Source organism: Sinohyriopsis cumingii, chromosome 5, assembly GCF_028554795.1.
Source record: "Sinohyriopsis cumingii isolate HCF-2022 chromosome 5, ASM2855479v2, whole genome shotgun sequence".
NCBI classification, from domain to species: Eukaryota; Metazoa; Mollusca; class Bivalvia; order Unionida; family Unionidae; genus Sinohyriopsis; species Sinohyriopsis cumingii.
Genome location: NC_142965.1, coordinates 40,521,578 through 40,534,883, shown reverse-complemented (window position 1 = coordinate 40,534,883; position 13,306 = coordinate 40,521,578). Strand labels below are relative to the sequence as shown.

General features: G+C 32.3%; 1 long non-coding RNA gene across 2 annotated transcripts; it reads left to right on the top strand.

The window, feature by feature from the left end:
• The first annotated feature begins 681 nt into the window (after positions 1-681).
• Positions 682-10,907, top strand: LOC149799000 (uncharacterized). 2 transcript variants are annotated; one of them, XR_016421051.1, is made up of 4 exons: positions 682-931; positions 7,575-7,678; positions 9,233-9,309; positions 9,553-10,907. It is a non-coding gene; the product is annotated as an uncharacterized LOC149799000 (long non-coding RNA). The 2 variants fall into 2 exon arrangements; XR_016421050.1 differs by lacking the exon at positions 682-931 and adding an exon at positions 3,709-4,139.
• Positions 10,908-13,306: the final 2,399 nt, after the last annotated feature.

The following is a 13,306-nucleotide window of genomic DNA, read 5'->3' as shown; positions in this document are numbered from 1 at the left end:
CTCATGAATCATATTTAAACTGTGATACCTTTTGCAAATTCAGCTATGAGCGGTATTAATATTTGATGCGGAATAGTGCTATTGTTCTTTATATATCCTTTTTTGTACAGTTTACTTTGTTTTTGTTTTTAGTTTGTTCGCTTTTGTTCTTGCATAGTTTTGATTCCACTGAATCAGTAAATTTTCATTAACAAGGTTGAAAAAATAGAGATAACGACAGTTTCTCAAAACAAAAGATAAAAACAAACGTTGTGGTGTAAAAGCCTTCAAACAATGCATTGTAATTACAATGTATTAGCAAGGTTTGTGTTTCAGGAGACAACTAAAAGCTGATAAAACTGTGCCAGCAAATACGTTGTTTAAATATACGCTTATACACAGAGTATATAAATACTTGCCTGGTGGACTTGAGTCTCGTAATACAGTAATGAGAATAATAACTGCTGTGATGGCCCCCAAGATCAGCACTGTGAATGGCATGAATTTCAGCTTTAAAAAAATGTAATTTATCATTTAAAATTTAGATTGTGATAGACTAAGGACGGAGAGAAATATAGGTGCAAATAGGTGCACAAGAAAAGACCCCAAAATACAAAAGGACTGTTATCCGAAGCTCTGACTCTCTGTGGTTCGTTTGTTTGAGAACGTGATTACATACATACGAGGGGGGATAATGGAGAAATCCTACCCGTCATTAAATATTCATATATTCAGATATGCAAATATACCCGCTAAAACAATGGCTTTGATTGGTTGTACAATACATTCTCTCAGAAACAATCCCATAAACCATCAATTCTACTTCCTGCTTCTGCTTGAACCAAAATTCGTGTGGATACCTTTCAAATTTGAGCAATAACAATTATTAATTGCTGCATCTTAGCTACAATTTTCTTCGTTTATATATATTTAAAAATTATCAGACATACAGGTAATTATAACTGCTGACGCTTTCATTTATTTGACAGCTTATTTTAGTGCGCAAATTTAACAAACTAGTTTGTATAGACCATAGTCACGTTACCAACTGCTAGACCAATTTGAATTTTCGCTTCATTCTTTTATCAATTTGACTTTATTTTCTCTTTTTGTGAATATTGTTTGAATTTATTTGATATTGTACTTACATTGCTAAGTTTTTTGTTCATTTATATGTCTTATTGTTTGATTGCTTCGTAAGAAGTTTAGCTTGCTTAGTTATTCACATACTACTATAATCTGTCTCTACATCCCCGTTTGTTTTTGTACCCCCCCCCCAACCGATTTCAAAACGAGAACGTTTAATGTGATAAAAAGTGCATAGAACTGAGTGAATTGAATCATTGATTTATAATTTATAACCTGACTGACCAGAATGGCTCTAATGCTGGCATCCCCTGCACCATTTCATGCTTAACGGACTTCCATACTAACACAGTGCCATATTGCATACACTATAGGCTAGTTTATTTCCGTCAGACAACATAATGACGTAGTTCATCCTGTTCGGTAACTGCTGAATAATTGCGTAAGTAACATAACATTGAGAATTTGGAATTATATCCCTCTGCATATTTGAATATAGAAATTAAACTGCTTGTTAAATCCACATGTAAAGTAAATTTGTAGTTGTCATTATTTTCCTTTGCTTTATTTGACACTGTAAATATCGGAAGCAGACGACATATGTATGTACATCTGTAGTCGTGATACACCCCTTTGCTGAAAATGGACTTGTCCAGAAACTGGAAATGGATCCGAGTATGTCCGTCTATTACACTGAAAACTTCCGTTCAGAATGAGACGCGCATACGATGACAAAGATATTTCCACTCTACTCAGAGTCAGGTTAGAAACAATAAATCAATGAATGAATTGACTAAGTTCCTTGCATTTTTTGTCAATTAAAGGTTTCCCATTATTTAAATCGGTCTTGTTAGTTATATTCATTTGATAAGTGTTCACGCGTTTCTACTCCAAGATAGTAGTTTGTTTTCTGAAGTGTTTATGATTAACTTCATTTTGATTACATTTGATATAGGGTGAAAAATTCATATAATTTCATGTTTATGTCATTGCTATTTTCTTTTTAGAAAGATATTTAATTCTTTTAAAGGGAACCGAGTGGTCTAAAGTACTGTTTGTTACTGATCACTGCCATCTCACCTCTGTCTGCGTGGGTTCGAGTCTAGGATTCGGCTAACATGGGTATGTGAGAAAGCTTGCCAGTAGCTTCTCTTGGGTTGGTGGTTCTTCAGGGATTTTTCCGGGTTCTTCCTCCACCATTAATACTGGCTGCCATGCATAGCCTATTGTGTGCTGAAATATGGCGTTAAACCCCACAACAACAACAACAACTTGTTTTAAATAGTTGATATTCATTTTATATTCATTGTATATTTTACACAGCTGCTGCGTACTTGCCAGAGCGTCGATCATTTTCATTGCGTGTGGTTCAAAGTTGAAGCAACTCTGTGGTATTCTGAATCATCCCAACTTATTCCTGTTGTGTATTCCTGGTGCAAAATTGGTTGTAGATATCACCATATTTAAATCCAAAGTGTTAGACATTGTCCAAGCCCAAAAACCTGACCTGCTGATTCTTTACATAGGTTCCAATGATGTTGGAAAAAATGTGAACATTATTTACAAGGTATTTTTACTTGTTAGTTTTACTTTAGAAACATTTGTAATTATTTGTGCCCAATATTTGCAGCAGAACTATTATAAATTTGTATTGTATATTTAATTTATTATATCGATCTTACAGAGTAGAACTGGCTATTGATGAATTCCAAATAATCTCTCTAATTATAATAAGACCATCATAATTTTCAAGAATATTTTTGCATGTTTAGCATTTATATTGTCTAGTCGTCCTACAGTCTAAGACATGGACCCTAATTGTTATGTTTTGGGGTCGAGGTCTTACTGTCGAATTAATGGTGCTTGTGTAGCATGTTTTGGTGTCACCTAGCATCATAATGAGAAGTCATATTTCAGAAATATCTCATTTTTACAGCCCATATCAACACTTTTCTACAAATTAAAGTCATAATGTTTTAGCGAGATTGTTCTTACTCTGATGCTCTTTTTCTAATAAATTCAAATTCTCCCACAATTATGTGGACCTATTTTCAAGTTAAGTTGACCTACATTTCATTTGCCTGGAATGTGATTTATGCCGGGAACGCCATAATTGGATTAAGTTGAAGTATGTTTCTTTAACAAAATGAATAAAAACATACAAATAAAGAAGAAAGTGTTTCAATAGCTTTATTTCATTCAAGATTCTTGTCATACTTTTAACCGATTTTGGTATTCTCGGCTTCCAACAAGCTATGTTTATTAACTAACAACCCACCAAATACAACAAATATACAGGCTTAACATCACGAGGAGGGTAACATTAATTAGGTAATATATACATGACTTTATGAGAAAATTTGTACCATTGCATACAATTTTTACATTGCTACAACAAAATTTAATAGTATGCATTGTTCCTAAATCTTGCCATATGATGTCAAAATGGGATAGTTATTTTTGCTTAGAGCTTGTTAGTTGAACAAAATAACCCTGGTAGCAGATGTTTCAATGTTTGGATCATTTTGTTTATATTTCCAAATACCAGCAGTTACCATGGATATTTTCTGAAATTGTCAGATTTATTAGTCACATTTTAGTTTAGTTAATTCTTTTTGTGCATTTCTTTCAGTTGTTCCAGAGACTTTATTCATCAGCTGCTGGAAACGAATCCCATGATGTTGGTCAATGTTTGGAATTCTGCCTCGAACCACCATTAACTTTAAATCATTGCATTGAAACTCGACTGTTTTACCAGACTTACAAAGAGGATGTGCTGCACTAAATGATGGCTTTTTTAAGCCGAGACTGTGATAAGTGCCATTGTATTGACTATAACCCATTGTTTGATCGAAGTATGCATTTAGCACTTGATGGACTCCATGCAAACAGAAATGGTGCATATGTATTGAAAACAGTATTGGAGGCATTTGTTGTTTGTGTGGACATGGTGCAGATAAATAGCGCTGAATTTTTTTTATCCTCGGACCTGTGCCACCCGTATGTCTTATGCAGATGTAGTAAAGCAGTTTCCATCCAGAGAGAAACTTAAGTCGATGGATTACAAGGATAAGGTGATTAACATATATTATAGTTTTTACTTAAAACTTGCTTTTAACATGAATAAGGTCACATAGTCATATCAGTCTATATTCTTTAAAGTTCTTTGGTATTTATTTCATTTTAAATTTTTATTTGAATGGCATCAACATTACAGCAATTTGTCCATGTTAAATCATAATATTGTACCCCTACTTGTTTTTTAAAAAGTCCGAACTCATGTTTTTTTTTAAAGAGACAGGTAAAATTAATGTACTTATTATTTACTTAAGAGTAATTGGACTGACCAAAGTACAGATAATTTGTTTATGTATATTGATAATGTTTTATAATTATGATAACCATGTTCCACTTTATGGTTGATAGTCACAGGTTTGGTTAGGCCTACCACAGGCTTGTCCAGGCTCTGACTTTTGAATGATGTCTGGGTTTTCACAAAGATTTCATGGAATTATTCATATGAAACATGATTTATATGATCATGTCATATCTACACCCACCCAGAAATTTTAAAAGTCATTGACACATCTATTGTTCATAGATCAAAATTATTATATTCTAGCTTTATCTGTGCAGTAACTTTCTTTGCTATAGCTATCTAATGCCTAATAGTTGTGCACTAATATAATATGTCTTCGGCATGTGTTAGACATCACTGTAGACCATGGGTGCACAAACCCTGGCCAGATGGCAGAATCTGGCCCACAAACTTATTCTGTCTTGCCCTCAGGACAAATTAAAACAACACAGAAATCTGGCCTGTGAACAGTAATAATATTAAAGAAGTGTGTCTGTGGCCCTCAAGTGGTCTTAGAAAATGCAATCTGGCCCTTGGCCAAAAATGGTTGTGCACCCCTGCTATAGACTATGACAAGGAAACCTTATAGTTATGTAAGTGATACATTGGTAAAGCTTCATTAAAAATCAAATAAAACAAATAAACATCTTTCTCCGATGACTCGAATTGCTATCTGTCAGTTACAATACAAATGATGATATAAATCATGCCACTTTTTAATGTTAACGTAATCTCAGGATGTGCATGTTAATTTACAGTAAAATTATCCTTTCATCAGCATATAATAAAATCATTAAGTGTGGCATATCTTTATTTACAGTACAAAAGCTCAGTATGTTCCTACCTTCTATAATGGTATTATTTCTAAAATTACTATTTATTATTCAGTCATAACAAAATGTGTTCATTATTAACCAGATTGGTTTCTTTTTTATTTCAATTCATTTTAAGAATGTACACACGTTAGAAAAGAAATTTGTTATATTGTTACTACTAACAATATTTTTTGTAATTAAAAAAACATTTACCTGGCCTGCAAAAGTCTAAAACAACTAAAAAGAATATATACAACACTCGTACAATGGGAATTTTCAATTTTTAACAAAGGTACACAAATCGTATTGGGGTTTCTGTGGGTATTTATGAAAGCCAGTGGGTTTCAAAATTTTGTGAGTACTTAACTTATTTTTACTTCATTTGTACATATAATATTCAAACAATGTTGTTTACTGCTCTAATAATTGATTTATATTTTGCCCAAAATTTACATGAAACCTAAAAATTACAATATTTGGCCATCTTAGAAATTAAGGTTTGGTACTGTACATCTAATCTATTATGCAAGGCCATGCCTGCTATATTTTCCAATTATAGAGTATATAATCAATCTTGCAGCTTAGTTAAAACATATATTAACTTATTCTGTAGATGACAAAACTGAATCTGTTCACTCATACAAAAACAAAATGTGCCCACTGATTATGTATTTGATTCAAGTTTATCTAATGTGCATGTGTTCATTAGTACATACAGTGTGTGTGTGTGTGTGTGTGTTATTACAGACTATTGGAACCTGGGTAAATACAGCTTAAGTTTACATAAGTTGTTACTGTTTAATATTGTTATTTTTCTTGTCTTTTCCCTTTTTATATGTGATATTTTTACATGAGCGGAAAAATAATCATCAGTGATGCTATTGTTGGCTGATAGTAATTTACTGACATCTGTATAGCTACTTTGCTATGTTATGATTACTAAGTCATCTGAGAATTGTTAACTGTTAGCGATTATTTACTGAACATAGACTGAGAATGGCCTATTCATTTCTGTATGTGAAAAACTGACATTGCCAGCAATATGAATCTATCTTACACTTTTTACATAAACTGCATATTTGCAAAATGTTAATAATAATGGAAATTACATTTTTATGTATCTTTATTTCACAATAATTTTTTGATATTAGAGTGAATATTCTTCACCAGATTCCACCCCTTACAGCCCATGTGTGCAGCCATCATTATAATATTGTTCTCATATTCTTCTTTTTTTCTTTCCTGTGAAAGGCATGCACTTAATTTTACAGTTATGATTCCAGTGACACATTTACATGGTCTTTTATTTAACTGTAGCAGGTTTCCTTTTCTTATGTGTCAAGAATTAATGCTGATACTTTGAGAAATTTGTTTCTATTAAAAAATAATTCTCAGGAAGATAACCATTTAAATGCTTTTGTAGGTATATACTTTGTTATGCAGGTTAGAGCAGCATGAGATATTTGTGAATGTCAGTGAGGATGTTGCTGTAATTTTGTTGATTTTTAAGAAGCATTTTTTAGATTTTTGTATTTGTCTACATTGAAAAGTGTGACTCAATTACTGTCAGATATTTCTTTTCTCATTCATGTATCTTTGAACATAATAATAGTGCACTGAAACTTTAGAAAATGTGAATCACATGCTACTGTCAGCACAAATTGGTGAAATCACAAAAAAAAATTAAACAAGTTAGGCTATGAAAATATTTTGTCTAGAAAAATCTACTGTGGCAGATAACAGTATTTTGGTCCTTATGAAGACCTTAATCATGATTATAGTAACTTTGTAATGACAGTATTAACTGATTACAGTTGCACTTATTTGGCTGAAATATATTATTCACTGGGTAACATGTTAAAATAATCTTGTGCATAGTAACAGTGACAACAAGTTATGTTTGTTGGTTGCTAACCACTATTGAAGAAATGTATTTCAGCAGTGGCATGTGAAGCTGGAAGAGGAACTCTCAAAACCACCTACTGCATTAGTCATAAATAAAAAACAATTATTTCTGGTAACCTAACCATGTTAATGGTTACTTACCATGAATTTCTTTATGTTTAAGTTGTGAAAACCTGACCATTGGTGAATGATAACCCAACCCCCAACCCCATTATATACCCAGTTTTCTGTATTCACAGTTACATTTTTAAGGCCATCTTGATTATCATATGAGTAATTTGTGGAGAACAATTGAATGTTCAGAATATATTTTGTTTTCCACTTCTTTATTTACTGTTCTCTGGAACATACATGATATTTAAGGTTTAGTAGCAATGAAAATAATTACTTATTTAAACATTTTAATTTTTTATATTTTATCACTTTTGCAGGAACAGTTTTCTTTCCATTTTATTGAAGAATGGGAACAAGCTTTACCTCTAGGACAGTTATCAAAAATAACTACTGATCTGCATTTTTATGTCCAGTGCCATTGGTGAGATATTACAATAATTGTCATTAGAAATGCACCTTGAAATTAACAGATACATGTTTTTGGTTCACTGATAGTTCTATCAATGGCCTAATTTCCATGATCCATATTTATGGTATAGTTAAACTTCTGATTTTCTTATTTTTCTGTGATTTAGTTTTATCTTTATTAAACATGATATTTTCCATTGGTACACCAGCCTTGAATCACACTTCTGGACTTTTAAAATGCATATTTTCCAGATTGACAATAGCAGAACATTATTTTTTATTACATCTTACTGAAAACTGACCTAACTTATGGAAAAAATCAACTATGATACTGACACCTTGTTAGGGTTGGCAGGTCTGCTTCATCGATGTATCCATTTTACTTCCCCACCATTAAGACTGTCAGCCATATACGACCATTTAAGTGTCAACATTGGTATTAAAACCTGAATTCCACCACCATTACATTATTGCCTTGGTACCTTGGGAAAGTTTTTAATATTGTCAATACTAACATTAACTCAGTTTATGTATTTAAAAAAAAAAAATTCGTCCAAAGCCATGGTCAGCGAAAGTCCCTGTGATTTTACTTTAGTAGGAAAATAATGAAAAATTATGCCAATGTTGGCTGATAGTAATTTACTAATGGCTGTGAAGCTGCTTTGTTACAACATGATTACTAAGTCATTGAGAACCGTTAACGCTTATTGATTATATACTGAATATAGATACCAACATACATTGATAATGGCTTATTCATTTCTGCTAGGAGAAAACTGAAAGTGCCAGTAATATCAGTGTATATTATAGTTTGTTCATAAACTGCATATATATTTGCAAAATGTTTATAATAATGGAAAGTACATTTGTATGCATATTTGTTAAAAATTAATTTCTTTTATAGATCAACATAAATATTCTCCAGATTCCACCCATTACAGCCCATGGTGTATCCTTATCATATTGTTAGCGTTTTCTTAGTTTTCAATTGTTTTTTCTTTCTTGAAAGACATGTTTATTTTGACATTTATAATTCCACCAGAGACACGTTTATATGGTCTCTTTTTTAACAGGTGTCTTTTTCTTTTGTATCAGGTTTGCTGATACTTTGAGCAATTTCATTCTGTTCGGGTTTTTTTGTAAGGAAGATATCTTTTTAAATGTGTGCACTGATGTATACCTTTTTATGCTGATTCGATCAATATGAGATAATAGTGAATATTGGTGTTTATTCCTGTAATATCACAAACAGCTATTCATAACATATACAAGGGAATTGTTCAGTGTCAGTGTATGATTGTATCAGTCAGAAAGTTAATTTTTGAACCAATAATTTAAGAAAAGACTTGATTATAATTTGGGGTATTATAGTTTATTGTTGCAACTACTGTGAAAGTAATCTCTGTTCTGAAAATGAAATTAAGGATAATGTGGTAATTAGAATGGTAGTTAATAAAAAAATTATTTGGATGTATTAAACTTTTACATCTGACCATATTAATGTTGACATTATTTTTTGTTGTTACCGGTTGCCATCATTTCTTGCCATCATATAATTTTTTTAAAGGATCAACACATTCATGCTGCCTTTACGAACCAGTAGCCAAAAATGAAAGATTATTCCAGAGAATTGCCCCTGCAAAGGTACATAGAAAATATAAAGTTTGATCTGTATTTCCATATCCTATATTGTTTTGTGACTACTGCTTTTACAGTTGACCAGTAAAGGTAAACTCTTATCTTTAGATGTGATCAATTTTTCAGTCACTATTCTAGAAATATAGTAAATAATAAACTGTTATTTAAAATAATGCATCTTGGTTATCATTTATGTCCTTTTCCTTTTGCAGTAACATTATAACTGTTGAAACTGCTCTTTCATTGTAGGTATTCAGCTGTTCTGAGTGTCCTGTGAAATTTACTAAGGAAGACTTCCTTTCGAACCATTACCTGTGCAGACATGTTCCTCATATAAGGGAAATGGAGAAGATTATGTGCATGTTTCTTAAGCATTTATGCCAAACTCTGAAATACCTGTTCAGAATTTAACCCAGTTAATTTTCTTATTGGCAACATAAATGCATTAAAATTTATGTATTATATATTTGGTGTTTTTAACTTGGAAATATGTGATATGAAGTTGTATTGGTTGCATTTTCCAGTATAGGTTCACAGGTATTGTTTTTTCCTAGAGTACTATATTTGCTCTTTTTTTGTCCTTAGGTTATGGCAGTCATCACCACTTTCGAATGAGAAAAACTTCTATTTTTTTCCCCTTGAACATAACTACATCACATTGTACATTTTTAAAATTAAGTTATAAGACGTGCTGGTTACAGACACAGTTCACGTTATTTCTCTGTCTATAGTGATCCAAACTGTATTTGTATTTATGAGATGAATATTTCAAAATGCCACCAGTGTCCATACACTACTTATGAATGCTATACAAATGCAGTGCTCAGGAATTTGAGTAGCAAACTGCAGAATTTATTTCAAAGATACAGCTTCTATGAGAAAACTGGATACAAGATGACAACACAGAAGTTATATCTCCCGTGTCCAATTCTTTACTGCAAGAAACCTCATTACATCCACCAGTTGTTAGCAATACAATTGTGAAAGAAAATGTGATTTATCAGAAGTTACCATTGCAAAAACTGTGTTTACAACCAATTTGGAAAAATCACATAAAGCCATTTGCATTGAACATGACATGATCACTCACTTAATAGAGTGCCATTTCATGGATTCAAAAAAAAAGCAGCTTCAAGTGTTTGAGGATGCTGCTATCAGTGTATCCACTTTTCCAAATTGTTTAGTGTAGAGGGGGACTTTTCATATTTACATTACTTAAAATAGAAGTGGACAGCAGTGAAGTACCTATTTATTATATATGAAATAATAATTGGAAGTTGAAGAAAATGCGTCAAATTTTGTTTTTGGAATTTTAGTTAACGCAACATTTTTAAACTCTGATAATCATGTATACAGTGTGCATTAAATACCTTCTTATCATCCTATATTTGAAATTGTATTTGTGCACATATTAGGATCCCTTGATAAAGTTATTATGTTAACCAAAAATTTCTGGATTTAGATAAGATTTATTTGTGATTGTGATAATATCTTCCTTATGTGTATAGTATACAAGTTTTTGGGGTTTTAACACTCTAGCCCAGGGGTGGGCAAACTACGGCCTGAGGCCCACCAAGGGTTTTCATGCGGCCTAGGAACAAGTCATCCTTCGCACTCGCTCTATTTATGTTACTCTGTTTATGAAATAAATGTGCTTCTTTTGAAGTTTAAGTTTTAAGTTTTCAAATATTAACAACATATTAACAACTGAAAATTAATTATGATGTTATTTAGAAAAACCTTTTGTTTTTGCTATTTCAAATATTAATTATTTTACTTAATGAACTATGTGGCCCGCGACAAGGTGTAAATTTGTGTATGTGGCACTTGCACTGGAATGTTTGCCCACCTCTGCTCTAGCCATATTGAAGAGCAGAATACTCGTGTCACTGTTTAAATAGCATCACATTTCCTTGTATGCCCATTTGATAGTTTTATTAATATTTGTTTTCTTTATTATTATTTTCCATACAAAGGTAGCCATAGTTATGGGATCCATCCCACAAACTAGTAGTTCAACAATAGTACATAGTATTATATTATATTTCTAAATACAGTAGCAAAATAATATGGCACAGAGAGAGAACAGGGGTGCAGAAATTTTGTCAAAAACACGTTGACAATGGGCAAGTAAATTAAAAAGTTGACTTGTCTGTATAAATGACCCTCTTGACTTTGTTTTGATAGTGGAAGGCAGGACTGTTAAAAAGTTTACTTTTATTAAGCTGCACCATATAAATGCATGCAGTTGAGATCTGTGACAGATGAAACACACCGGATATTTCATTTTCTCTTAGTTTTGTACTTTTATTATTAGGGTCTACAACTTTAACAAGAATGCATTCCCAGTCTCTAACTGCTGCAGAATCGATAGTAGCATCTTAAAGGACAAATAAGAATTTAGCTCTATATATTATATCCTCGACTTTTGTCAGTAGGTCATCAGATTTACAGGTTTTTTATTTGTACCTCACCAAAATTTTATCATCTGCAAAAGATTTTCTCAGCCTTGCTATAGTATATGCTGTGTTAAACAGAGTCTTGTAAAGCTCAGTTTGGCTCACATTGTATTTATTGATCACTCTATCTAAATCACCCACATCTTCTTTATCAGATTTGACTTTTTCACTAAAACATTTTAATTGACATGTATTGTGCTTTGCACTTTTTGGTTTGTTAACAGTGCATCTTTCCTTGTGATAACCTGTTCTGCAAACAATCCGCTGGTTTTCGTTGGTATCAGGGCCATCTCTTACATGCATTGCAAGCTGCAGTTGTTTGATCTTTGTGGGTATCATGCCACAGAAACTTCTGCAGCCAAGAATCGTTGAAGTTCCATTTCTTTATTTATCATATTCCATGCTATAGTCCGGTTTAGTTTTAAGCTTTTTTTAATTGTAACATTTTATTCAACTTTTCTTCATCTTGCACATGCTTTAGAAGAAAACAATCCATCCAGATGCATTCTGTGGAAAAGCTATCATAGTCGCACATAAAATGGTTTCAAGGAATCAGTTGAGTGGTTCAAAATAGCAGATTCCTTGAGGGAAACTCTATCCTCCAGTCAGTGAAATTTGTTCTTGTGTAAAACAGCACTGTCTGCTTCCATTGTTTGTATCTACAAAACTTGTGGCTGCTTTCAGCCCTAATCAATACATATCAGTAAATAGACAATGCACTGGTATTGTACATGCTGGTAAGAATGAATGACATTTGACCGAGTCATATCAGAGACTTATAAAAATGGTACTAGCAGCTGCCTCACTTGGAACTTAGCATTAAGAGGTTAGTGTTAGGACTGATTGACCTGGTGACAGAATAATGTGACTGGGTAGCTCATGATGCTACATATCTGCTTGTCATCACTGCAAACTGTCACACTGAAGATATAGCGATGTGACTGAAAAATTGCTAATGATGAGTTAAAAATTTAAAACACATACACACATACACTTAATGTCTTTTCTTCATTTATTTTCATGATTGTTAACTGACACAACATTTGTGGTATTAGTCAATAAAAAACAGTAGAGAGTCAGAAATCATTTCATTTCTTTGATGTAATAAGTTTGATAGCTGTTCCAATTAAGAATATTTCCATATATTGGACAGTTTGTTTTCCTTTTATTTATTATTTTCTCACACCAATACTAATTCTAGAGTGACTGCAAGTCAATTCATACTGGACATGATGACATAGTTAATGGTTCTCACTGCTCGGCTCCTTAAAATGCATTTAGTCTAAACAGTATTAAAAAATTTTTCTCCCTCCTTTCATCATGGTATATAGTCAGTAATTATTTTGTTAACCCCAAACTTTTATTTACATTTCTATCCCATCAATAAATGGGTCTTAATTTTGCTTTGTTATATGATGTCCACGTGAAATTGACCAGAGCTATTTGCGCTTCGAATATTGACCCACTAATGTTTCTTTTTCATATTATCAGCTGTCGTCTGTAGTATCATTTTATAGTGAAACTCATCATACGTCTTCATGAGA